The following is an 11,437-nucleotide window of genomic DNA, read 5'->3' on the forward strand; positions in this document are numbered from 1 at the left end:
TTGTGGTGAGCAGCTGCTCCACAAGGCTGGCAGGCTTCTGCAAGCACCATCACTTACACTGACAGGCTGTTATTTTTCTATTAGGACTCTCTGATTTTAGGTTGTAAATCACTGACTTGCCAGAGCCCAGGCCTGGCTGCTGTCCTGTCCAAGGGATTGCATGAAGAGCAGCTGCATTTGACTTCTGCTTCCCAGTTTTTCCTGCTTGCAGCAGGAGCACGTGGTGCATCCTTCTCCAGGGTGACCCTTTCCAAATCTTGTTTCTCTGCTGCCTTTTCTGTATGGATTATGGAATCATGCATCTTTGTTTTTCCTTCTCCTTGCAGTTTTTAACAGCTCCCAAAATTCTACTGCCTCCCACTGCAACAGGAGATTTCCTCTTCCTCCCATATTTCTCAGAAAAGAGTGCCAGCTCTGTGCCAGGTTTCTCTGGTCCTCCTTCTGGAAGCAGACATTTGCACAGCATTTGGATGGAAAGAAGGCCAGGAATGGCCCTTGCTCTCTGAAATCTTGTTTAACCTGGACGTGAATCTAATTGATTGAGCTTCACAGTCTAAATCTGTTTAGGTCAGGAATTTGTCTGTGACCACTGCAGAGGTTCAAAGTTTGGATATTTTTATAAATTCCTCTCCTCTATTCCTTTCTTTGCTTTGCCTTTTTTTTAATCTAACCTCTCCTCTTTAATATTCTCCAATTTTCTATAATTTTCCCTATTGTGCCCTCTTTATTTGCCCTGGAATTCCCGTCCTCCATGCAGCCTGTCAGACACAGGGACCTGTCCCACACGGGCTTGGCTGAGGATCTGCTCCTTGGCTCATGCCCTGCTGTCATTGTCATGCAGAGCTGGATATTTTCTCTGCTCATAGGCCATCAGTGATTGCTTTACAGAAAGGCATCCTCTGTTTTGATGGTTCCCCAGAGATGAATTTATTGGCAAGACACCATAAAAGTTCTTTTTTCTCCATTCTGCAGCTGAAACTGAACATGCTCATAGTGCCTATTATTTCTGGCACTTGCTGTTTTATTAGTAATATTGAGATTTGTGTCTTAATCAGTCAGTTGATGCTGGTCAGCATTCATGGCTGTACTGCTCTAGTAGGAGGGCAGAATTGTGATAAGATTGATAGAAATTTCTGCAGTGTCTGCTATATTGAGCCCGTATTCTGTCAGGCTTCTCTTATAACCTTAAAAATAATTAAACAGCCTCCATGCAATTAGTTTTTCTGCCTCCTGATTCCTTGTCTTTTTGGCCTCAGGATGTTTGTAGCATGTTAATGTGGTTTTTCCTGGGCTGTACTTGATGGATCACTTTTGTCTGCAAATAATTCCTGGCAGGGATATGTTGGATCGCTGTTGTTGATGCTGGTTCCAGTGCAGTGAACAATTTCATGTGTCCCACCTTCCTGGTGGGAGAGGGACATGGGTGAGAGGAGAAATCCTCAGTGTGCCTGCAAGGAGATAATGATTTAGACTCTGCATGACCAGGATTTCAGTATGTGCTGGGCTTTGAGGATCTTTTTCTCCTCACAGGCACCACAAATGGCCTTGGGGCATTCTTTCCTTTCTCCTTTAAAATTGTTACAGAGCTTCCAGTCCCAACAAGCTGCATTTATGGGTCTCCTAATCCAGTTATCGTGCCCCTGCACCTGTCTGATGGCTATCACAGCCTGTCTCCAGCAAGAGCCAGTAATGGGTTGGCTCTTTTTGTACATTAATGGATTTGTCTAATGAATAGTTCTGAGGTCGTACCTTATAAAGGGTTGGTGTGTAGCTGATGGGATCTGGATGTGCTCCCTCCTCCTGGGGATGGCTCACATGAGCCACATGATCTGTCAGGGATGACAAGGCATCCTTTGTCAGCCCTGGATGAGCAGTGCAAGGTGCAGGTTTTCCAGCACTGGAAGCATGAGCTGATCCTGATGGGATCAGGTCTGCGGTGACATCGCTCCAGTGCTGATGGCACAGGTGCCTGCTCCCTCCCTCCCTCCTGTGTGGCATCACCAGCTCTGTCTGCTTGACTCAGACACTCCAGTTACACATTGTCCAGCTCATCAACACCTAAGGGATTTGAAAAATGTTAAATTTGTTTTCCATCCGTGCTGATTAACACATGGAGATGATGTTTGCTGTGTTATGCTTTATCACTGTTTTGCAGTCCAGGCTGTCTCTGGGCTGGGACCACAGAGAATATTTGTAGAGGTATTACAGAATCACAGAATATTTGGACCCACAAGGATCATCGAGTCCAGCTCTTAAGTGAATTGGCTGTATGGGGAATTATGGTTTTGGAGAAGTGCCCACTAGAAACTAGAGCTGAAGAGTGATAGGAAGGTATCCAAATAAAAGCAGCATGCATGTTAATAGTGTTCCAGCAGCAAAAAACAAGCAGAATAAATGGGCCGTGTTTCTAAGAAATATTTTGACTTCCAGAAGGCTGAAACTTGAGTTAAATCTACTCACTTGCACATCAAAACATAAACAGCTTGGTGTGGAACAAATCTCCTGCCACATCAATGGAACAAATTTAGATTAAAGCTCTGATCATGACTCAGTGCTCTGATGTACATGTTCAGAATCTCTTCCAGCTTCCTGAGGCATTGCCAGCACCTGAGTGGGGCTGTTGTTTGCAAATGCAAGATGCTGTTTGCCATAGATTTCCCCAAACAGTTGATTTTGAGGGAAGTAGAGGGGGAGTTGATATTCTTGGTATTTTAGTGAATATTGCCTGGATGTGGAGCTTGTCCTGTGCTGAGCTGATGGCTCTGCTCCATTCCCTGTGGAGCCATTAGAAGCTGACTCCAATGGAAATGCTGCAGCCATCCTGCCACACATGTCCCTAAACAAGGGATTTGACTTTTCTGAGTGCTTTTAGTAGTGGATTCTGTTTCTCTTAGTGCTCTTGGAGCCAATGGGTGGTATTAAATGCAGCATGCTTAAAAATAGTAGAAAAAAACACAATAGAGGCTTTCATGATGAAACACAACTGATTTTCAGTGCTCAGACAGTTACTGAGAATCCAGAGGAATCCATCAGAAATATTCAAAAGAAACAGAAAGTTTTTGTGTGAGCTGCAAGTGCTCTGGGATGAACATGTGCTGGGTGGGCTCTCACAGCCAGACTCCCATTTCCTGTTTTCCTTCTCAGAGACTTGCCTTCCCTTGCCATGAAAAGCCCAAAGGAGGACACTGCCCAGGCCAAAAAGCATTTCCCAGCGTGGTTCTGGGCTTTGGTAAGAGCTGGAGGGAGCCAAGACAGGCTCAATCCAAACCCTGCTCACTGTCCCAGCACTATTGCTGCTTCTCCATGAATCCTGCTCCAAAGCAACACACGTTTTCAGAAGTGAGGAAGCATCACCTCCTGGTGTCCTTGCTTCTCTGTCTGCCTTGTCTTGGACAGCAGTATAACATTCTAATTCTGGTTATTTTATATCCCTGTAAAGTTCCTGCAGAATCTGTCTTTGCATGACATTCTCTCATGCTCAAAAACCTTGAAAAGAAGTAATGCCCCTCAAGAAGTGCTGTCAGACTTCAAACATGTTGAATGTTCCTCAGATAAAAGCAGGACTGTGATGGTCCATGAGGTGGGATTTGAAGTGTAGGAGCTTTAGGAATGTGATGATGTTTCTGACATTTGCAGACAACCCCACCAGCAGAAGGTGAAAATGTCAAGATAAGAGCAGATTCTCTCAAGACCAAGAGAGCTGCTGCTAAAATTTTAAGTTGTAACAAAAACAAAACCAGGAAAACTGGCAGAAAAGTCTGAGGAGTGAAGTAGCAGCTGTACAAAAGGTTGGTTGGTTCTGTGCTTCAGCCCACCTGCTGGGCACAGAGGAAGGAGAGCAGACAGTACATGAGTCACTGTGTCATCCCTTCCAGGTGATTTTACAAAAGACATGTGAGCAAATCCTGGCATGACCATCCTCATCGTCAGCACTGAGGAAGGCTGTTGTCCTGCTCCATCAGTGGAGGGGGAAGGAGGAGATATAATATTCTTGGTTTAATATTTGCTGTGAATTACAATCATATGATATTGCTGTCCACTGCTGAAGTGATCAAAGTCCTCCTTTTTATTTTAATTTATTTTTTCCTCCCTGCAGATCACTTTCTTGCTGTTTCTTAAAGTTGCAAAGGGTAAACTGTCAAGAACCCCCATAAAACGTTGAGCTTGTCCTTAGAGAAAGTCTTAATGAATTAATTTTATTTATCTGTGTAAGAGATTGCCAGTGGTTGGATTTCATCCCTTCAGAGCTCCTGAGATCCTGGAGGGTCACCTGAAGAACATATCCCACATTTTGTATATAAAAAGTCTCAGCCTTATCATTACTTCAGCAGCAGCTGTGATGTCAGGAGGTTGAAGCTCCTGGGAAGAGAAGCAGGTACAACCCCATGGAATACTTACCTGTTAATAGGAGCTGGTCTTTTGTGGAGTAGAACATTGGTTCTGTGGCAGAATTATCTCACCTGAGCAGATATTTACCTTCCAGTGTTTTCTTAGCTGCTATGACCGGGTTTATAATTAACTTGTGATTTGTTTGTGCTCTGTATATTCTTATTTGAAAGTGTGGAAGGATGCCTGGCTCCTACCAAATGGTGCTCTTGGGTCAGTGGTGGGAATTCAGGAGCAGGACTGGAGCCCAGCTGAGGTGCCAGCAGGCCCAGGGCTTGTGCAGACACTGAAAGAGCTGAACTGAGGCAGGGACAGAGCAGCCTGTGGCCCTTAAGGGTCTTTGACAGACCTTACAGTAGGTTGAAAAAAAACCCCAAAACCATAAATATTTATCTCTGCTTATTTTTAATTGCTTTGTCCCCAAAGAATTAGTTACTTTGGTCTCTAGCTTTTGATCACCTAAGATATGGCAAAGATCTGTGCTCATGAGCAAACAAATCTGGGTTCAGCCTCAGTTTAGAGGCAGACACATTTTGGAGTTATAGCAAATACAAATTAACTCCAGACTTGCCAAAATACAATTAAAATCAGTGTGAAAACGCTTCAGTTCTTGTCAGCTCACATTATAATTTTTGACCAGGAATACTTACAGCCAATGTTCATGTTTACAATAATTGCAGCTATAAAGACCATTCCCAGATTACACCATTGGCCAGGAGCCACTGCAGCCTTGCCCACTCCTGGCAGGGTTTTTGGGTGCCTGGTGTGGGTGTTCCATCCTCCCAGTGAAAGCAGAGACATTTCTCAAAATAGGTGATTTAGAACCAAAAGTCATTGAGAACTGGCTGAGCAGGTTGCTCAGAGCTGACGAGCTGTGCAGACATGACACTGCCTCTTGTCTGAGAAGGAATTCTGTTGAGGGCTGGTACAGGATTGCTGGAAAGAGCAGAGATCTGAGAGTAAGAAAAGGATGAACGAGTGTTGTTATTTTTACCAGTGGCTGAAGCATCTCTGCAGTCCTCTCTGGCTTTGTGCCCCTCTTCATTTTGGTTCTGTGGCATTGTGGGTGTTGAGGGTGGTCATCTGCCACATCTCATGGCTCTGGAGCAGGATCTGAGGGATGAGACCCACAGGTGAAATTAGGGCAGTGGGGAGCAGACCTGGCCAGATGCATTTGTACAGGGGAGCAGCTGGCGTGAAGTGCAAATAAACCATTTGTACAGGCTCATCATCCTTCCTCTGAGCACTTGATCCTTAGAATGCTGGCAGTTTGTTATTTTTATGGCCTAAAATCCCGAGCAGCCGCTCTGCTTAGAGGAAGGTGGAATGTTGGGTGCTGTTCTGCTGATGCCCGTGGGATGCTGAGGCTTTGGGATGAGGTGGCTGGCCAGGGACCTGCAGCAGGAGATGATGGGAGGGCTGGTGGCCCTTCTCTGCCATCACCCTAATTGCCAAGGATGCAGTTGTGTTCCCAGGCATTATTTGGTAATTATACTTAGCAGACCGTAGGGGACAATTAGGAAAGCTTAAACATGTGTCAGCTCCCACTTCATCATTTCTGTGAGCACCAGCAAGGCTTGGATTGCAGCTTAAAAAGGGGCAGCCCAGGGGAAGGGGGAGCAGCTCCCCCAGCAAGGCACAGAGGGGCAGCTTTTGGGGGGCAGGTGGTCACCCAGGGAGCCCAAGTCATCTGCATGGTTGTAAAGGAAATAAAGGGATGTCTGTAAATATTTTTAACAAGAAATTCATGTTGCTCTTTCTAATATAAGCCCGAGCTTTACTTGTGTTGAACACAAAGGTAAACACCAGTGGTGGAACAATGCTGTGTACTGTGCCTTGGTTTTTTATTATTTCAAGTTTATTGGCTCATTCTAGTGGGAGAGGGCAGGACTTTGGCTTGCAGGTTCAGCTGGGGAGGTCTGCAGGAGACCTTGGCCTTTGCCTGGAGGAAGAGGGGCCCAAGAGGTGCCTCTGGGAAGGTGCATTTGTTCATGGGACTTACATTCTACTTCTCCTAACATTTTAGGGCATTTTTCTGATCTTTTTATGTTCCTCAGCTTTTGCACTGTGGGGGCTGTTTGTATGCAGATCTTATCACTCATCTTCCCAGCACTAAACACATTTTTCTCATCCTTAGAGGTAAGAATAAAGCAACAGGGCAAGGTCTGTAATATCCTATAATGGTAACTATATTATTATGAGTGTTTTGTACATAATGATCTTTCCTTGATGATCTGGGGAGTTGAGAATCATAACAGCACATGATGTAACACCTGCACAGAGCAGCAGGATGGGCTGGGTTTCACAAGGCACACCCGGAGTGTCAGTTTGGGTGGCTGCTCTGGGAGCAGCTCCTGCCAGAGCTGGATTTTGGAGTAGGTGTCTCAGGGTAGGACCTCTGGCCTTCTCCCTGCTTAAGGGAGTGTTCCCTGCACAGACTGGAGTGCCTTGAGTAAAAATAGAGATTCATGTGTCTATTTTTTAAGTAAAAATAGAGACTCATGTTACTTAAACATGTACCTCAAATAGCAACCCAGAGCGGCCTTGTAAACTATTTCAGTCTCTGAAATCACGGATGTTGGGTGGGTTACTCCAGAGGAAAGCTGGGATTCAGCCCAGGACCTTAGGGAACACACCCTGGCAGTGCTGGTGGTGGGGCTGGCAGCTGGGATCTCCCTGGATCCAAGCCCTGGATCTGGGCAAGGATTTGGAGCAGACTTTTGGCTGTGACCTTGGCCCGGTGTGCTCTGGGGGAGAGGAGCAGGGTCCATCTGCTTGCTAAGGCTGCCCTCTCCTGAGGCAGCGCCTAAAAACACTGGATTGGGCTCCAGTCGTCTCCTGACAATTTCTCTAATTGCTCTTGTCTGCTAATGGTTTGTTTTGTTCCACAGAAGTTTCTCCTTGTCTGCAGCAGCGCTGATACGAGAGTGGCAGCAGGTTAAGCATCAACATCCCGTTTAAGTTACAAAGCGAGCACAGCTCGTTTCTGATGACATCCCCTGGAGCCAAGACCAGGAGAAGAGGGATTTCTCTCACTCAGCTCGGTGATACATCCATGGAGCATCTGCTCCTGAAACACCTTTCACAAAGCCTCCAGTGAGACAGCCAGAGGACTGGACAGAGGCCCTGGTTTGTGTCCCTGGATGTGAGAACGTCACCTGTGGGAGCTCTGCACACCCCGAACCCTCCCTGTGCTCGAGCAGCGTGTTCCCCTCTGTGGCCCAGCTCTGCAGCAGCAGATCTGTGCTCTGTCTGTGCTGCTAATGAATAGCAGCCTCCCTGAAACCAAGTGTGACAGCCCAGGTGAGACCCTGCCACCTCGAAAAGGAAAACAATTAGGCCTGGCCTTCTTCCTGACTTACGCTTAAATCTCTGAGCCTGAAATGCAATAACATTCTCATGTTTCCAGCTTCTTCTCCGTTGGACATAGGAGCTGCTGAACCATAGAAATTGTAAATGCTGCTGCTTTTCAGGTGTCCTTGTGTCCCTGGTGCTTTCCTGATCTGTCGGGGTGTTTGTTGTGGGCTGCAGTGCTGTGGGCACCCCGTTTGCAATGTGCCTGTTCCAGCTGCACTCACACCTGCCAGCTGCTCCAGGAGCATGCCATGGTGAACACCAGTCCAATTACTGAACACTAATTGTTTAGACAAGTTACTGTGTTTTGAAATGCTGCCCTAAAGTGAAAAACTTATGGGAAAGGAGGAAGGAGGGAATGGACTAAGTACTTTATACACACACACCCCCACCCACATATATATACATATATATAGATAAAATATATATTATACAAATATTATATAATATATTTTATCTTATTTTATATTATATATAATATATTATAATATATATTATAGCTATATAATATATAATGTATAAACATCTATAATATAAAATATGCATTATATATAATATTACATATATAATATATATATATGCATATAAATATATATATACACACACACACACACATATATCCATAAAATATTCCCTGAAGTGGCTGTCACCATCCTGATATGTGAACAGCTAATTGTGGCAGTACTGAAGCTTAGGCATATAAAGGTTCACATTCATCCTAGACTGCCTCTTTATTTTCTCTTGAATCAGTTGGCTGATATTTCTGATTTGATTTTGTCTATAAATTGCTGAATCTCTGTTATCTAAATATAACTTTGAGATCAGCTATAAAATGTCCGTGTCTCATGGTACATGCAGTCTTTAAAAGTTAATCGGAGGGGCTGTGTTGATTGAGAGCCAAGCTTGCTTTTTTAAACTGGACTGAGAGGTTTTTTAAACAAATATCTCTTATATATCAAGTAAACGTGTTTTGACACCTAATTAAGTTAATTTAGGTGGTTTAGTGTAGTTCAGCAGCAGCTCAAAATCATGGTCTTCCACCTGGGCTGATATATTGATTCTTCTGGTGTTCCCTCCATAAATCTCCTTCTGTTTCTCTGCAGCTGTAATTGCATTTCAGAAAGGGGAAAGCACGTGTGTGCCCAAGCCACCCATAATTACTGCTCTGAAATGCCTGGGGAGGTAAGTGTGAGCTCGTCTCTGAAGTTTCACAACAATTTCCTGACATTTTCTGGGAGCTGCTGTGTGAGAGCCGCTCCCCGGGGCTGGGGCAGGCGGGGGACAAAGTGTGGCACTGCCAGAACCCTTTCACACCAGCTCCTGCTAACGTGGCAGTGGTGTGTGAAGCCTTTCTCCAGCAGCCCTCCCTCCCGCTGGATGACACGGGGGAGGATGGCAGCGAGGTGCTCTTGTGACTGGCCTAGAAGGTCATCTTTAATTTTTCAGATGAACCTCCTTCAACATCCCTTGGGAGCTTTTGTTCTGGAAATCAATTGCAAGTCCTCAGGGATGTTTTCTTCCCTGATTGCTCCTTATACAAAATTGAAATTATATAAGCCAAGAGGGTCTTTTATTTTTGTTTTGTTTTTTGGTTGGTTTTGGTTGTTTTTCTTTTTTAAATTCTCCTTTTGGAGCAGTCCAAGTGCCTGTTCTTTGCTGGAGCAATTGCATATTGTATTTGTGTTGATTCCTAAAAGTCAAGCTGGGCATTACGAACCTTGCATATTTACAACCATCAGTTTGGTTCTTAGGCTATGCTGTTCATGTGCCAAAACAATGTTTATGTATATTGTATGAAAATGTAGTTGTCTGGAGGAGTGAGCAGTAAAATTCCAAAGCTCTGATGTGTGTTTCTGCCTACACCTGACCCGGGTCTGTTTATCTCCAGATGATGCACCAAATCCATCTGTTTCTCCACATTGAAATAAGATAATTTTACTAAGAATTGACTAAAGGCAGTCTGTTGTCGCTGGGGTAAGACTTCTGTGTCGTAACTGCACATCTGCTTTAGCAAATACAAAAGAATTTTGTGAAATATCTTCAGTGAACCTTTCTGGCTTTTCTCTTCACCCTGTGCACTTGTTCTCATGAAATCTTAATGTGAGACTGGGGAGGCCAGATGAGTGAAGTCTTTGTGTTTGTAAACTCAGAACCTCAAAGGTGGAAAGATCCCAGCACTCAGGATCTAAGGGTATTTGCTGCCTCCCCAGCACAGGGAATCCTCTGGGATAGAGGGTGACTCTCCCTGCATTCTCTGTCCCAGAGGAAATGGTATTCTGGGAAAGCTCATTTCCTACAGACTTTAAATCAAGTGATGGGTGGTGGGGCTCTGGGATCTAAGTGCTCTCCACCTCTGGAATGTCTGGCAAGTCCAGCTGTGCTTCCAGCATCTGTGTGCCCAGCCAGTGCAGGACCAGCCAGGCTTGGGAGTGTTTACTTGCATTTATGTGGGCCTTGAAAGGCTCCTTAAATTGTGTGAAGTTAATACAATGGGAAATGGATTTTTCCTGCCCACCTGAGCAAGCCTTTAGTGATTAATGCTGTAAAATAAAAACAACAGCAACAAATTCAGTTTTATAATGCGCTGTGGATTTCAGGTCTGTGAAAAATGTGTTTCATAAAAGAATTTTTTCCTCCTCCTAGAACTGTTTCAAAAACACCTTATCTCCAAAAAAACCCCTTGCCTCCACAGCAGCATTTGGATGCTAATGGGATACATGGCTTCATAATTCTTTGTCTCCTTTCTTGAGTTTGTGTAAAGCTAAAGTCTATTGCAGGGCAGAAATGTTCCGCTGGAGAAAAGCTGAGCAGAGGAGAGGCTCTGCTCTCTGGTTGTGAAATGAGTTTTCTCATCTGTTTTTCTCAGAGAGATGCATTGTGTGCCGTAACTACAGCCAGAAAAAGGGAATCCTGAGGTGGAGAGTGAGCTGCCACAACCTGCAAGAGGCAGCTCTGTGTCATTTGCTGTGGGCACAGCAGATCCAGGGCTCTCCCACCCTTAAGTGACAAATGTCCAGCCCAGCCAGGTGGGTCCTGCCCGACTGGGGGCTTGGCCCAGCCTTCCAGGGGTTTATCCCTAATCCACTGGGCTGGATGTTAGCCAGGACTTTGTCTGAGAGGTTTCAGAGGCTCTGTTCCGAGCTGTAGCCAAGCACATTCCTACTTGGAAATAATGGCACGCTGCAAGTCAGGATATTCTTCCTGCTTATGGAGCGATCCAGGAACGGCAGGCACGGATTATATGACTTGAATGCTGCACTATTTATGATGTGTGTTCAGCCACCTAAATCACATTGGCAGTGTTCGAGCTTTGCCTGGATAATTGATTCAAATGTAAATTGAATGAATAAATCCCGTACAGCTAAAATATGCCCTCTCTTTATCTTGATTCTTTTTTCTTCTTTGTGCTGAATGGCATAGAAAATAGGGAGTTAGAATCTCATAAATAGGTATTTGACTTCCTTTGTTGAAAGCAGGTAGAGTGAGGTTGGTATGGTCTGTTTGGAAATGCTTTACAGTTCTGTTTATTGAATTACGAACCTGTTTATAACTTGGCTTCTGTATTTCTGGTCAATAATCTGCTTGCGGCAATGTTTGTGCTGCTCTTCAATGGCAAGACCAGGTGGTTATTTATTTCAGTAAGTGCACATTAGTCAAGGGCAAAGTATCAGAGAAATTCTTTTTGTTGTTGTTTTTA

General features: G+C 44.7%; 1 long non-coding RNA gene across 1 annotated transcript; it reads left to right on the top strand.

Moving 5' to 3' along the window:
• The first annotated feature begins 4,165 nt into the window (after positions 1 to 4,165).
• LOC111938147 (uncharacterized) lies at positions 4,166 to 11,085 on the top strand. The gene is made up of 5 exons (XR_002868889.2): positions 4,166 to 4,375; positions 6,444 to 6,525; positions 7,278 to 7,689; positions 8,844 to 8,922; positions 10,607 to 11,085. It is a non-coding gene; the product is annotated as an uncharacterized LOC111938147 (long non-coding RNA).
• The last annotated feature ends 352 nt before the right edge of the window (positions 11,086 to 11,437 follow it).

This window comes from Cyanistes caeruleus, chromosome 16, assembly GCF_971803275.1.
Source record: "Cyanistes caeruleus chromosome 16, bCyaCae1.hap1.1, whole genome shotgun sequence".
NCBI lineage: Eukaryota > Metazoa > Chordata > Aves > Passeriformes > Paridae > Cyanistes > Cyanistes caeruleus.